General features: G+C 55.9%; 2 non-coding genes and 1 pseudogene across 2 annotated transcripts; all 3 read left to right on the forward strand.

The window, feature by feature from the left end:
• Positions 1-12,344: 12,344 nt before the first annotated feature.
• On the forward strand, positions 12,345-14,154 carry LOC144413369 (small subunit ribosomal RNA). The gene has a single exon (XR_013469403.1). It is a non-coding gene; the product is annotated as a small subunit ribosomal RNA (ribosomal RNA).
• A 289-nt stretch (positions 14,155-14,443) lies between these two features.
• LOC144413225 (5.8S ribosomal RNA) lies at positions 14,444-14,597 on the forward strand. The gene has a single exon (XR_013469262.1). It is a non-coding gene; the product is annotated as a 5.8S ribosomal RNA (ribosomal RNA).
• Positions 14,598-14,885: 288 nt separating this feature from the next.
• LOC144413460 (large subunit ribosomal RNA) overlaps positions 14,886-15,000 on the forward strand; it is a 3,695-nt pseudogene continuing 3,580 nt past the window's right edge.

Below are 15,000 nucleotides of genomic sequence, written 5' to 3' on the forward strand. Positions count from 1 at the left end.
GTGGCTGGCGGGAGAGAGAGTGCTGCGTCGCCGGCATCGGCGTCGAAAGAAGCCGAGCCGAAAAAAGTTAAAGTACAAACGTGCAAGCATACTAACCTAACCCTAGGTAAGGCATGTCAGAGCGAAAGACAGTAAACTCGAATGAGCCAAGAAAGAGCGGTGCGGGGCCGGTCGGAGCGCACCCTTTTCTCGGTGGCTGGCGGGCGAGAGAGTGCTGCGTCGCCGGCATCGGCGTCGAAAGAAGCCGAGCCGAAAAAAGTTAAAGTACAAACGTGCAAGCATACTAACCTAACCCTAGGTAAGGCATGTCAGAGCGAAAGACAGTAATTTCGAATGAGCCAAGAAAGAGCGGTGCGGGGCCGGTCGGAGCGCACCCTTTTCTCGGTGGCTGGCGGGCGAGAGAGTGCTGCGTCGCCGGCATCGGCGTCGAAAGAAGCCGAGCCGAAAAAAGTTAAAGTACAAACGTGCAAGCATACTAACCTAACCCTAGGTAAGGCATGTCAGAGCGAAAGACAGTAATTTCGAATGAGCCAAGAAAGAGCGGTGCGGGGCCGGTCGGAGCGCACCCTTTTCTCGGTGGCTGGCGGGAGAGAGAGTGCTGCGTCGCCGGCATCGGCGTCGAAAGAAGCCGAGCCGAAAAAAGTTAAAGTACAAACGTGCAAGCATACTAACCTAACCCTAGGTAAGGCATGTCAGAGCGAAAGACAGTAAACTCGAATGAGCCAAGAAAGAGCGGTGCGGGGCCGGTCGGAGCGCACCCTTTTCTCGGTGGCTGGCGGGCGAGAGAGTGCTGCGTCGCCGGCATCGGCGTCGAAAGAAGCCGAGCCGAAAAAAGTTAAAGTACAAACGTGCAAGCATACTAACCTAACCCTAGGTAAGGCATGTCAGAGCGAAAGACAGTAATTTCGAATCAGCCAAGAAAGAGCGGTGCGGGGCCGGTCGGAGCGCACCCTTTTCTCGGTGGCTGGCGGGCGAGAGAGTGCTGCGTCGCCGGCATCGGCGTCGAAAGAAGCCGAGCCGAAAAAAGTTAAAGTACAAACGTGCAAGCATACTAACCTAACCCTAGGTAAGGCATGTCAGAGCGAAAGACAGTAAACTCGAATGAGCCAAGAAAGAGCGGTGCGGGGCCGGTCGGAGCGCACCCTTTTCTTGGTGGCTGGCGGGCGAGAGAGTGCTGCGTCGCCGGCATCGGCGTCGAAAGAAGCCGAGCCGAAAAAAGTTAAAGTACAAACGTGCAAGCATACTAACCTAACCCTAGGTAAGGCATGTCAGAGCGAAAGACAGTAATTTCGAATGAGCCAAGAAAGAGCGGTGCGGGGCCGGTCGGAGCGCACCCTTTTCTCGGTGGCTGGCGGGCGAGAGAGTGCTGCGTCGCCGGCATCGGCGTCGAAAGAAGCCGAGCCGAAAAAAGTTAAAGTACAAACGTGCAAGCATACTAACCTAACCCTAGGTAAGGCATGTCAGAGCGAAAGACAGTAAACTCGAATGAGCCAAGAAAGAGCGGTGCGGGGCCGGTCGGAGCGCACCCTTTTCTCGGTGGCTGGCGGGCGAGAGAGTGCTGCGTCGCCGGCATCGGCGTCGAAAGAAGCCGAGCCGAAAAAAGTTAAAGTACAAACGTGCAAGCATACTAACCTAACCCTAGGTAAGGCATGTCAGAGCGAAAGACCGTAAACTCGAATGAGCCAAGAAAGAGCGGTGCGGGGCCGGTCGGAGCGCACCCTTTTCTCGGTGGCTGGCGGGCGAGAGAGTGCTGCGTCGCCGGCATCGGCGTCGAAAGAAGCCGAGCCGAAAAAAGTTAAAGTACAAACGTGCAAGCATACTAACCTAACCCTAGGTAAGGCATGTCAGAGCGAAAGACAGTAATTTCGAATGAGCCAAGAAAGAGCGGTGCGGGGCCGGTCGGAGCGCACCCTTTTCTCGGTGGCTGGCGGGCGAGAGAGTGCTGCGTCGCCGGCATCGGCGTCGAAAGAAGCCGAGCCGAAAAAAGTTAAAGTACAAACGTGCAAGCATACTAACCTAACCCTAGGTAAGGCATGTCAGAGCGAAAGACAGTAATTTCGAATGAGCCAAGAAAGAGCGGTGCGGGGCCGGTCGGAGCGCACCCTTTTCTCGGTGGCTGGCGGGCGAGAGAGTGCTGCGTCGCCGGCATCGGCGTCGAAAGAAGCCGAGCCGAAAAAAGTTAAAGTACAAACGTGCAAGCATACTAACCTAACCCTAGGTAAGGCATGTCAGAGCGAAAGACAGTAAACTCGAATGAGCCAAGAAAGAGCGGTGCGGGGCCGGTCGGAGCGCACCCTTTTCTCGGTGGCTGGCGGGCGAGAGAGTGCTGCGTCGCCGGCATCGGCGTCGAAAGAAGCCGAGCCGAAAAAAGTTAAAGTACAAACGTGCAAGCATACTAACCTAACCCTAGGTAAGGCATGTCAGAGCGAAAGACGGTAATTTCGAATGAGCCAAGAAAGAGCGGTGCGGGGCCGGTCGGAGCGCACCCTTTTCTCGGTGGCTGGCGGGCGAGAGAGTGCTGCGTCGCCGGCATAGGCGTCGAAAGAAGCCGAGCCGAAAAAAGTTAAAGTACAAACGTGCAAGCATACTAACCTAACCCTAGGTAAGGCATGTCAGAGCGAAAGACAGTAAACTCGAATGAGCCAAGAAAGAGCGGTGCGGGGCCGGTCGGAGCGCACCCTTTTCTCGGTGGCTGGCGGGCGAGAGAGTGCTGCGTCGCCGGCATCGGCGTCGAAAGAAGCCGAGCCGAAAAAAGTTAAAGTACAAACGTGCAAGCATACTAACCTAACCCTAGGTAAGGCATGTCAGAGCGAAAGACAGTAATTTCGAATGAGCCAAGAAAGAGCGGTGCGGGGCCGGTCGGAGCGCACCCTTTTCTCGGTGGCTGGCGGGCGAGAGAGTGCTGCGTCGCCGGCATCGGCGTCGAAAGAAGCCGAGCCGAAAAAAGTTAAAGTACAAACGTGCAAGCATACTAACCTAACCCTAGGTAAGGCATGTCAGAGCGAAAGACAGTAAACTCGAATGAGCCAAGAAAGAGCGGTGCGGGGCCGGTCGGAGCGCACCCTTTTCTTGGTGGCTGGCGGGCGAGAGACTGCTGCGTCGCCGGCATCGGCGTCGAAAGAAGCCGAGCCGAAAAAAGTTAAAGTACAAACGTGCAAGCATACTAACCTAACCCTAGGTAAGGCATGTCAGAGCGAAAGACAGTAAACTCGAATGAGCCAAGAAAGAGCGGTGCGGGGCCGGTCGGAGCGCACCCTTTTCTCGGTGGCTGGCGGGCGAGAGAGTGCTGCGTCGCCGGCATCGGCGTCGAAAGAAGCCGAGCCGAAAAAAGTTAAAGTACAAACGTGCAAGCATACTAACCTAACCCTAGGTAAGGCATGTCAGAGCGAAAGACAGTAATTTCGAATGAGCCAAGAAAGAGCGGTGCGGGGCCGGTCGGAGCGCACCCTTTTCTCGGTGGCTGGCGGGCGAGAGAATGCTGCGTCGCCGGCATCGGCGTCGAAAGAAGCCGAGCCGAAAAAAGTTAAAGTACAAACGTGCAAGCATACTAACCTAACCCTAGGTAAGGCATGTCAGAGCGAAAGACAGTAATTTCGAATGAGCCAAGAAAGAGCGGTGCGGGGCCGGTCGGAGCGCACCCTTTTCTCGGTGGCTGGCGGGCGAGAGAGTGCTGCGTCGCCGGCATCGGCGTCGAAAGAAGCCGAGCCGAAAAAAGTTAAAGTACAAACGTGCAAGCATACTAAGCTAACCCTAGGTAAGGCATGTCAGAGCGAAAGACAGTAAACTCGAATGAGCCAAGAAAGAGCGGTGCGGGGCCGGTCGGAGCGCACCCTTTTCTCGGTGGCTGGCGGGCGAGAGAGTGCTGCGTCGCCGGCATCGGCGTCGAAAGAAGCCGAGCCGAAAAAAGTTAAAGTACAAACGTGCAAGCATACTAACCTAACCCTAGGTAAGGCATGTCAGAGCGAAAGACAGTAAACTCGAATGAGCCAAGAAAGAGCGGTGCAGGGCCGGTCGGAGCGCACCCTTTTCTCGGTGGCTGGCGGGCGAGAGAGTGCTGCGTCGCCGGCATCGGCGTCGAAAGAAGCCGAGCCGAAAAAAGTTAAAGTACAAACGTGCAAGCATACTAACCTAACCCTAGGTAAGGCATGTCAGAGCGAAAGACAGTAATTTCGAATGAGCCAAGAAAGAGCGGTGCGGGGCCGGTCGGAGCGCACCCTTTTCTCGGTGGCTGGCGGGCGAGAGAGTGCTGCGTCGCCGGCATCGGCGTCGAAAGAAGCCGAGCCGAAAAAAGTTAAAGTACAAACGTGCAAGCATACTAACCTAACCCTAGGTAAGGCATGTCAGAGCGAAAGACAGTAAACTCGAATGAGCCAAGAAAGAGCGGTGCGGGGCCGGTCGGAGCGCACCCTTTTCTCGGTGGCTGGCGGGCGAGAGAGTGCTGCGTCGCCGGCATCGGCGTCGAAAGAAGCCGAGCCGAAAAAAGTTAAAGTACAAACGTGCAAGCATACTAACCTAACCCTAGGTAAGGCATGTCAGAGCGAAAGACAGTAAACTCGAATGAGCCAAGAAAGAGCGGTGCGGGGCCGGTCGGAGCGCACCATTTTCTCGGTGGCTGGCGGGCGAGAGAGTGCTGCGTCGCCGGCATCGGCGTCGAAAGAAGCCGAGCCGAAAAAAGTTAAAGTACAAACGTGCAAGCATACTAACCTAACCCTAGGTAAGGCATGTCAGAGCGAAAGACAGTAATTTCGAATGAGCCAAGAAAGAGCGGTGCGGGGCCGGTCGGAGCGCACCCTTTTCTCGGTGGCTGGCGGGCGAGAGAGTGCTGCGTCGCCGGCATCGGCGTCGAAAGAAGCCGAGCCGAAAAAAGTTAAAGTACAAACGTGCAAGCATACTAACCTAACCCTAGGTAAGGCATGTCAGAGCGAAAGACAGTAAACTCGAATGAGCCAAGAAAGAGCGGTGCGGGGCCGGTCGGAGCGCACCCTTTTCTCGGTGGCTGGCGGGCGAGAGAGTGCTGCGTCGCCGGCATCGGCGTCGAAAGAAGCCGAGCCGAAAAAAGTTAAAGTACAAACGTGCAAGCATACTAACCTAACCCTAGGTAAGGCATGTCAGAGCGAAAGACAGTAAACTCGAATGAGCCAAGAAAGAGCGGTGCGGGGCCGGTCGGAGCGCACCCTTTTCTCGGTGGCTGGCGGGCGAGAGAGTGCTGCGTCGCGGGCATCGGCGTCGAAAGAAGCCGAGCCGAAAAAAGTTAAAGTACAAACGTGCAAGCATACTAACCTAACCCTAGGTAAGGCATGTCAGAGCGAAAGACAGTAATTTCGAATGAGCCAAGAAAGAGCGGTGCGGGGCCGGTCGGAGCGCACCCTTTTCTCGGTGGCTGGCGGGCGAGAGAGTGCTGCGTCGCCGGCATCGGCGTCGAAAGAAGCCGAGCCGAAAAAAGTTAAAGTACAAACGTGCAAGCATACTAACCTAACCCTAGGTAAGGCATGTCAGAGCGAAAGACAGTAATTTCGAATGAGCCAAGAAAGAGCGGTGCGGGGCCGGTCGGAGCGCACCCTTTTCTCGGTGGCTGGCGGGCGAGAGAGTGCTGCGTCGCCGGCATCGGCGTCGAAAGAAGCCGAGCCGAAAAAAGTTAAAGTACAAACGTGCAAGCATACTAACCTAACCCTAGGTAAGGCATGTCAGAGCGAAAGACAGTAAACTCGAATGAGCCAAGAAAGAGCGGTGCGGGGCCGGTCGGAGCGCACCCTTTTCTCGGTGGCTGGCGGGCGAGAGAGTGCTGCGTCGCCGGCATCGGCGTCGAAAGAAGCCGAGCCGAAAAAAGTTAAAGTACAAACGTGCAAGCATACTAACCTAACCCTAGGTAAGGCATGTCAGAGCGAAAGACAGTAAACTCGAATGAGCCAAGAAAGAGCGGTGCGGGGCCGGTCGGAGCGCACCCTTTTCTCGGTGGCTGGCGGGCGAGAGAGTGCTGCGTCGCCGGCATCGGCGTCGAAAGAAGCCGAGCCGAAAAAAGTTAAAGTACAAACGTGCAAGCATACTAACCTAACCCTAGGTAAGGCATGTCAGAGCGAAAGACAGTAATTTCGAATGAGCCAAGAAAGAGCGGTGCGGGGCCGGTCGGAGCGCACCCTTTTCTCGGTGGCTGGCGGGCGAGAGAGTGCTGCGTCGCCGGCATCGGCGTCGAAAGAAGCCGAGCCGAAAAAAGTTAAAGTACAAACGTGCAAGCATACTAACCTAACCCTAGGTAAGGCATGTCAGAGCGAAAGACAGTAATTTCGAATGAGCCAAGAAAGAGCGGTGCGGGGCCGGTCGGAGCGCACCCTTTTCTCGGTGGCTGGCGGGCGAGAGAGTGCTGCGTCGCCGGCATCGGCGTCGAAAGAAGCCGAGCCGAAAAAAGTTAAAGTACAAACGTGCAAGCATACTAACCTAACCCTAGGTAAGGCATGTCAGAGCGAAAGACAGTAATTTCGAATGAGCCAAGAAAGAGCGGTGCGGGGCCGGTCGGAGCGCACCCTTTCCTCGGTGGCTGGCGGGCGAGAGAGTGCTGCGTCGCCGGCATCGGCGTCGAAAGAAGCCGAGCCGAAAAAAGTTAAAGTACAAACGTGCAAGCATACTAACCTAACCCTAGGTAAGGCATGTCAGAGCGAAAGACAGTAATTTCGAATGAGCCAAGAAAGAGCGGTGCGGGGCCGCTCGGAGCGCACCCTTTTCTCGGTGGCTGGCGGGCGAGAGAGTGCTGCGTCGCCGGCATCGGCGTCGAAAGAAGCCGAGCCGAAAAAAGTTAAAGTACAAACGTGCAAGCATACTAACCTAACCCTAGGTAAGGCATGTCAGAGCGAAAGACAGTAAACTCGAATGAGCCAAGAAAGAGCGGTGCGGGGCCGGTCGGAGCGCACCCTTTTCTCGGTGGCTGGCGGGCGAGAGAGTGCTGCGTCGCCGGCATCGGCGTCGAAAGAAGCCGAGCCGAAAAAAGTTAAAGTACAAACGTGCAAGCATACTAACCTAACCCTAGGTAAGGCATGTCAGAGCGAAAGACAGTAATTTCGAATGAGCCAAGAAAGAGCGGTGCGGGGCCGGTCGGAGCGCACCCTTTTCTCGGTGGCTGGCGGGCGAGAGAGTGCTGCGTCGCCGGCATCGGCGTCGAAAGAAGCCGAGCCGAAAAAAGTTAAAGTACAAACGTGCAAGCATACTAACCTAACCCTAGGTAAGGCATGTCAGAGCGAAAGACAGTAATTTCGAATGAGCCAAGAAAGAGCGGTGCGGGGCCGGTCGGAGCGCACCCTTTTCTCGGTGGCTGGCGGGCGAGAGAGTGCTGCGTCGCCGGCATCGGCGTCGAAAGAAGCCGAGCCGAAAAAAGTTAAAGTACAAACGTGCAAGCATACTAACCTAACCCTAGGTAAGGCATGTCAGAGCGAAAGACAGTAAACTCGAATGAGCCAAGAAAGAGCGGTGCGGGGCCGGTCGGAGCGCACCCTTTTCTCGGTGGCTGGCGGGCGAGAGAGTGCTGCGTCGCCGGCATCGGCGTCGAAAGAAGCCGAGCCGAAAAAAGTTAAAGTACAAACGTGCAAGCATACTAACCTAACCCTAGGTAAGGCATGTCAGAGCGAAAGACAGTAAACTCGAATGAGCCAAGAAACAGCGGTGCGGGGCCGGTCGGAGCGCACCCTTTTCTCGGTGGCTGGCGGGCGAGAGAGTGCTGCGTCGCCGGCATCGGCGTCGAAAGAAGCCGAGCCGAAAAAAGTTAAAGTACAAACGTGCAAGCATACTAACCTAACCCTAGGTAAGGCATGTCAGAGCGAAAGACAGTAATTTCGAATGAGCCAAGAAAGAGCGGTGCGGGGCCGGTCGGAGCGCACCCTTTTCTCGGTGGCTGGCGGGCGAGAGAGTGCTGCGTCGCCGGCATCGGCGTCGAAAGAAGCCGAGCCGAAAAAAGTTAAAGTACAAACGTGCAAGCATAGTAACCTAACCCTATGTAAGGCATGTCAGAGCGAAAGACAGTAATTTCGAATGAGCCAAGAAAGAGCGGTGCGGGGCCGGTCGGAGCGCACCCTTTTCTCGGTGGCTGGCGGGCGAGAGAGTGCTGCGTCGCCGGCATCGGCGTCGAAAGAAGCCGAGCCGAAAAAAGTTAAAGTACAAACGTGCAAGCATACTAACCTAACCCTAGGTAAGGCATGTCAGAGCGAAAGACAGTAAACTCGAATGAGCCAAGAAAGAGCGGTGCGGGGCCGGTCGGAGCGCACCCTTTTCTCGGTGGCTGGCGGGCGAGAGAGTGCTGCGTCGCCGGCATCGGCGTCGAAAGAAGCCGAGCCGAAAAAAAGTTAAAGTACAAACGTGCAAGCATACTAACCTAACCCTAGGTAAGGCATGTCAGAGCGAAAGACAGTAATTTCGAATGAGCCAAGAAAGAGCGGTGCGGGGCCGGTCGGAGCGCACCCTTTTCTCGGTGGCTGGCGGGCGAGAGAGTGCTGCGTCGCCGGCATCGGCGTCGAAAGAAGCCGAGCCGAAAAAAGTTAAAGTACAAACGTGCAAGCATACTAACCTAACCCTAGGTAAGGCATGTCAGAGCGAAAGACAGTAAACTCGAATGAGCCAAGAAAGAGCGGTGCGGGGCCGGTCGGAGCGCACCCTTTTCTCGGTGGCTGGCGGGCGAGAGAGTGCTGCGTCGCCGGCATCGGCGTCGAAAGAAGCCGAGCCGAAAAAAGTTAAAGTACAAACGTGCAAGCATACTAACCTAACCCTAGGTAAGGCATGTCAGAGCGAAAGACAGTAAACTCGAATGAGCCAAGAAAGAGCGGTGCGGGGCCGGTCGGAGCGCACCCTTTTCTCGGTGGCTGGCGGGCGAGAGAGTGCTGCGTCGCCGGCATCGGCGTCGAAAGAAGCCGAGCCGAAAAAAGTTAAAGTACAAACGTGCAAGCATACTAACCTAACCCTAGGTAAGGCATGTCAGAGCGAAAGACAGTAATTTCGAATGAGCCAAGAAAGAGCGGTGCGGGGCCGGTCGGAGCGCACCCTTTTCTCGGTGGCTGGCGGGCGAGAGAGTGCTGCGTCGCCGGCATCGGCGTCGAAAGAAGCCGAGCCGAAAAAAGTTAAAGTACAATCGTGCAAGCATACTAACCTAACCCTAGGTAAGGCATGTCAGAGCGAAAGACAGTAATTTTGAATGAGCCAAGAAAGAGCGGTGCGGGGCCGGTCGGAGCGCACCCTTTTCTCGGTGGCTGGCGGGCGAGAGAGTGCTGCGTCGCCGGCATCGGCGTCGAAAGAAGCCGAGCCGAAAAAAGTTAAAGTACAAACGTGCAAGCATACTAACCTAACCCTAGGTAAGGCATGTCAGAGCGAAAGACAGTAAACTCGAATGAGCCAAGAAAGAGCGGTGCGGGGCCGGTCGGAGCGCACCCTTTTCTCGGTGGCTGGCGGGCGAGAGAGTGCTGCGTCGCCGGCATCGGCGTCGAAAGAAGCCGAGCCGAAAAAAGTTAAAGTACAAACGTGCAAGCATACTAACCTAACCCTAGGTAAGGCATGTCAGAGCGAAAGACAGTAAACTCGAATGAGCCAAGAAAGAGCGGTGCGGGGCCGGTCGGAGCGCACCCTTTTCTCGGTGGCTGGCGGGCGAGAGAGTGCTGCGTCGCCGGCATCGGCGTCGAAAGAAGCCGAGCCGAAAAAAGTTAAAGTACAAACGTGCAAGCATACTAACCTAACCCTAGGTAAGGCATGTCAGAGCGAAAGACAGTAAACTCGAATGAGCCAAGAAAGAGCGGTGCGGGGCCGGTCGGAGCGCACCCTTTTCTCGGTGGCTGGCGGGCGAGAGAGTGCTGCGTCGCCGGCATCGGCGTCGAAAGAAGCCGAGCCGAAAAAAGTTAAAGTACAAACGTGCAAGCATACTAACCTAACCCTAGGTAAGGCATGTCAGAGCGAAAGACAGTAATTTCGAATGAGCCAAGAAAGAGCGGTGCGGGGCCGGTCGGAGCGCACCCTTTTCTCGGTGGCTGGCGGGCGAGAGAGTGCTGCGTCGCCGGCATCGGCGTCGAAAGAAGCCGAGCCGAAAAAAGTTAAAGTACAAACGTGCAAGCATACTAACCTAACCCTAGGTAAGGCATGTCAGAGCGAAAGACAGTAATTTCGAATGAGCCAAGAAAGAGCGGTGCGGGGCCGGTCGGAGCGCACCCTTTTCTCGGTGGCTGGCGGGCGAGAGAGTGCTGCGTCGCCGGCATCGGCGTCGAAAGAAGCCGAGCCGAAAAAAGTTAAAGTACAAACGTGCAAGCATACTAACCTAACCCTAGGTAAGGCATGTCAGAGCGAAAGACAGTAAACTCGAATGAGCCAAGAAAGAGCGGTGCGGGGCCGGTCGGAGCGCACCCTTTTCTCGGTGGCTGGCGGGCGAGAGAGTGCTGCGTCGCCGGCATCGGCGTCGAAAGAAGCCGAGCCGAAAAAAGTTAAAGTACAAACGTGCAAGCATACTAACCTAACCCTAGGTAAGGCATGTCAGAGCGAAAGACAGTAATTTCGAATGAGCCAAGAAAGAGCGGTGCGGGGCCGGTCGGAGCGCACCCTTTTCTCGGTGGCTGGCGGGCGAGAGAGTGCTGCGTCGCCGGCATCGGCGTCGAAAGAAGCCGAGCCGAAAAAAGTTAAAGTACAAACGTGCATGCATACTAACCTAACCCTAGGTAAGGCATGTCAGAGCGAAAGACAGTAAACTCGAATGAGCCAAGAAAGAGCGGTGCGGGGCCGGTCGGAGCGCACCCTTTTCTCGGTGGCTGGCGGGCGAGAGAGTGCTGCGTCGCCGGCATCGGCGTCGAAAGAAGCCGAGCCGAAAAAAGTTAAAGTACAAACGTGCAAGCATACTAACCTAACCCTAGGTAAGGCATGTCAGAGCGAAAGACAGTAAACTCGAATGAGCCAAGAAAGAGCGGTGCGGGGCCGGTCGGAGCGCACCCTTTTCTCGGTGGCTGGCGGGCGAGAGAGTGCTGCGTCGCCGGCATCGGCGTCGAAAGAAGCCGAGCCGAAAAAAGTTAAAGTACAAACGTGCAAGCATACTAACCTAACCCTAGGTAAGGCATGTCAGAGCGAAAGACAGTAAACTCGAATGAGCCAAGAAAGAGCGGTGCGGGGCCGGTCGGAGCGCACCCTTTTCTCGGTGGCTGGCGGGCGAGAGAGTGCTGCGTCGCCGGCATCGGCGTCGAAAGAAGCCGAGCCGAAAACAGTTAAAGTACAAACGTGCAAGCATACTAACCTAACCCTAGGTAAGGCATGTCAGAGCGAAAGACAGTAAACTCGAATGAGCCAAGAAAGAGCGGTGCGGGGCCGGTCGGAGCGCACCCTTTTCTCGGTGGCTGGCGGGCGAGAGAGTGCTGCGTCGCCGGCATCGGCGTCGAAAGAAGCCGAGCCGAAAAAAGTTAAAGTACAAACGTGCAAGCATACTAACCTAACCCTAGGTAAGGCATGTCAGAGCGAAAGACAGTAATTTAGAATGAGCCAAGAAAGAGCGGTGCGGGGCCGGTCGGAGCGCACCCTTTTCTCGGTGGCTGGCGGGCGAGAGAGTGCTGCGTCGCCGGCATCGGCGTCAAAAGAAGCCGAGCCGAAAAAAGTTAAAGTACAAACGTGCAAGCATACTAACCTAACCCTAGGTAAGGCATGTCAGAGCGAAAGACAGTAAACTCGAATGAGCCAAGAAAGAGCGGTGCGGGGCCGGTCGGAGCGCACCCTTTTCTCGGTGGCTGGCGGGCGAGAGAGTGCTGCGTCGCCGGCATCGGCGTCGAAAGAAGCCGAGCCGAAAAAAGTTAAAGTACAAACGTGCAAGCATACTAACCTAACCCTAGGTAAGGCATGTCAGAGCGAAAGACAGTAATTTCGAATGAGCCAAGAAAGAGCGGTGCGGGGCCGGTCGGAGCGCACCCTTTTCTCGGTGGCTGGCGGGCGAGAGAGTGCTGCGTCGCCGGCATCGGCGTCGAAAGAAGCCGAGCCAAAAAAAGTTAAAGTACAAACGCGATGCTAATGAGCGAGCCGTTGTCTCGACTAATATGTAGGGGGCGTTCGATCGAGCGTCTGGCTTGAGCGCTTGTCGGCCTAGCAGAACGGTCGCATTGTTATGCCCGGGTTTTAGGCACCGCTGCAGGCGGCCGGCAGAGCTCTTGTTTGTGCGAAACTGAATGGATCGAGCCCGAGAGAGGGCGAGCAAAGAAAAAACGCAAATCGATCCGCCTGGCACTGCCGGCGAGAGCGTGGACGTCGCGGCCGGCGACTGTCGAAGCTGAGTACGGCCGCAGGCGATCGCCTCGGTCTTAAACGAATGCGACGAGCACGCGCCGGGCGGCCCAGCAAGGGCCGAGCGCAGCTGTCGCAGCTATCTGGTTGATCCTGCCAGTAGTGATATGCTTGTCTCAAAGATTAAGCCATGCAGGTGCAAGTACGAATTCTCGTAAAGCGAAACTGCGAATGGCTCATTAAATCAGTCTTGGTTTATTTGGTCTCGTAAGCGAAGTGGATAACTGTGGTAATTCTAGAGCTAATACATGCATTAAGCGCCGACTTCGGGAGGCGCGCTTTTATCAGATCAAAACCGACCGGGTTCGTCCTGTGACGTTTGATGACTCTGGATAACCACGCGGATCGTACGGTCTCTGCACCGACGACGTATCATTCAAGTGTCTGCCCTATCAACTGTCGAAGGTACGCTACGTGCCTACCTTTGTGATAACGGGTAACGGGGAATCAGGGTTCGATTCCGGAGAGGGAGCCTGAGAAACGGCTACCACATCCAAGGAAGGCAGCAGGCGCGCAAATTACCCATTCCCGACACGGGGAGGTAGTGACGAAAAATAACAATACAGGACTCTAACGAGGCCCTGTAATTGGAATGAGTACATCCTAAAACTCTTAACGAGTATCCATTGGAGGGCAAGTCTGGTGCCAGCAGCCGCGGTAATTCCAGCTCCAACAGTGTATGCTAAAGTTGTTGCGGTTGAAAAGCTCGTAGTTGGATTTTGGGCGAGCGCCGCCGGTCCGTCGCAAGGCGTGTCACTGGTTGCGTTCGCCTCACCTTCGGTTCTCCGTCGGTGCTCTTGACTGAGTGTCGGCGGTGGCCGATAAGTTTACTTTGAAAAAATTAGAGTGTTCAAAGCAGGCTGTTCGCCTGCATAGTGTTGCATGGAATAATGGAATAGGACCTCGGTTCTATTTTGTTGGTTTTCGGAGCACGAGGTAATGATTAAGAGGGACAGACGGGGGCGTCCGTACTCTGCCGTTAGAGGTGAAATTCTTGGATCGGCGGAAGACGAACTACTGCGAAAGCATTCGCCAAGAATGTTTTCTTTAATCAAGAGCGAAAGTCAGAGGTTCGAAGACGATCAGATACCGTCCTAGTTCTGACTATAAACGATGCCAACTAGCGATCGGGAGGCGTTACCATGACGACCTTTCCGGCAGCTTCCGGGAAACCAAAGTCTTTGGGTTCCGGGGGAAGTATGGTTGCAAAGCTGAAACTTAAAGGAATTGACGGAAGGGCACCACCAGGAGTGGAGCCTGCGGCTTAATTTGACTCAACACGGGGAAACTCACCCGGCCCGGACACAGGTAGGATTGACAGATTGAGAGCTCTTTCTTGATTCTGTGGGTGGTGGTGCATGGCCGTTCTTAGTTGGTGGAGCGATTTGTCTGGTTAATTCCGATAACGAACGAGACTCTGGCATGCTAAATAGTTACGCGACCTTCTCGGTCGGCGTCTAACTTCTTAGAGGGACTAGTGGCGTTTAGCCACACGAGATTGAGCAATAACAGGTCTTTGATGCCCTTAGATGTCCGGGGCCGCACGCGCGCTACACTGAGTGAAGCAGCGAGTGTCTAACCTAGGCCGAAAGGTCCGGGTAACCCGTTGAACCTCATTCGTGATTGGGATAGGGACTTGCAATTGTTTCCCTTGAACGAGGAATTCCCAGTAAGCGCAAGTCATCAACTTGCGTTGATTACGTCCCTGCCCTTTGTACTCACCGCCCGTCGCTACTACCGATTGAATGGTTTAGTGAGATCCTTGGATCGGCCCCGTCGCGGCTGGCAACGGCCGCGTCGGCGTGTCGAGAAGACGATCAAACTTGATCATTTAGAGGAAGTAAAAGTCGTAACAAGGTTTCCGTAGGTGAACCTGCGGAAGGATCATTACCGAAGGTGGTGGTAGGCCCCGGCCGACCGCGCACTTAATTGTCTTTGGGTGCCGCCGAGAGGGTGGCCGTCAATCGGGGTTCCGCCCCGTGCGACACGTTGGCATAGCAAGGCAGCCGAGTGCGATGGTGGCTTCTGGGCACCGCGCTCGATGTGCCGCCGGCCCAGCCCGGCGGTCGCTCGGCGCCGTTTGTTGGTGTTTTTGTGCAGTTGTTGTCGGTGGTGGTTTTGTGGTCGATCCCACAGTGTGACGTCCGCGCGCATCGGCGCCGGGCGAAACGTCGAGGACGACTCTTAACGGTGGATCACTCGGCTCGCGAGTCGATGAAGGACGCAGCCAAGTGCGAGAAGTAATGTGAATTGCAGAACACAATGAACGTCGACCTTCTGAACGCGAATTGCGGTCTCGGGTCAATCCCGGGACCGCGTCTGCCTCAGGGTCGCGTTCGTCCTCACCCGAGGGCCGTCGCCTGGCCTCTGCGAAGACGGCCGGGCGTCGCCCCAAGTTGAAGCGGTCGCCGAGCTTTCTCGGCGCGACCGCGTGTCCAGTACACCGCCGGCCCCTCGACGTGTTCAACTACGTTCGAGGGGCGGGTCCAGGTCGGTCGGTCCGGTCACGAGATCAAGACCGACCGTGGGCCAAGGCGGCGACGGTACGCGCTCGGTCGGCGCCGGCGGCGACGACTTGCGATGCTAGCGGGCCGTGTAAGAAGCGGCCCGCTTGACACATACGACCTGAGTTCAGGCGAGAGCACCCGCTGAATTTAAGCATATTATTAAGCGGAGGAAAAGAAACCAACAGGGATTCCCTGAGTAACGGCGAGTGAACCGGGAAGAGTCCAGCGT

Source organism: Styela clava, chromosome 15 (assembly GCF_964204865.1).
Source record: "Styela clava chromosome 15, kaStyClav1.hap1.2, whole genome shotgun sequence".
Classification (NCBI taxonomy): domain Eukaryota; kingdom Metazoa; phylum Chordata; class Ascidiacea; order Stolidobranchia; family Styelidae; genus Styela; species Styela clava.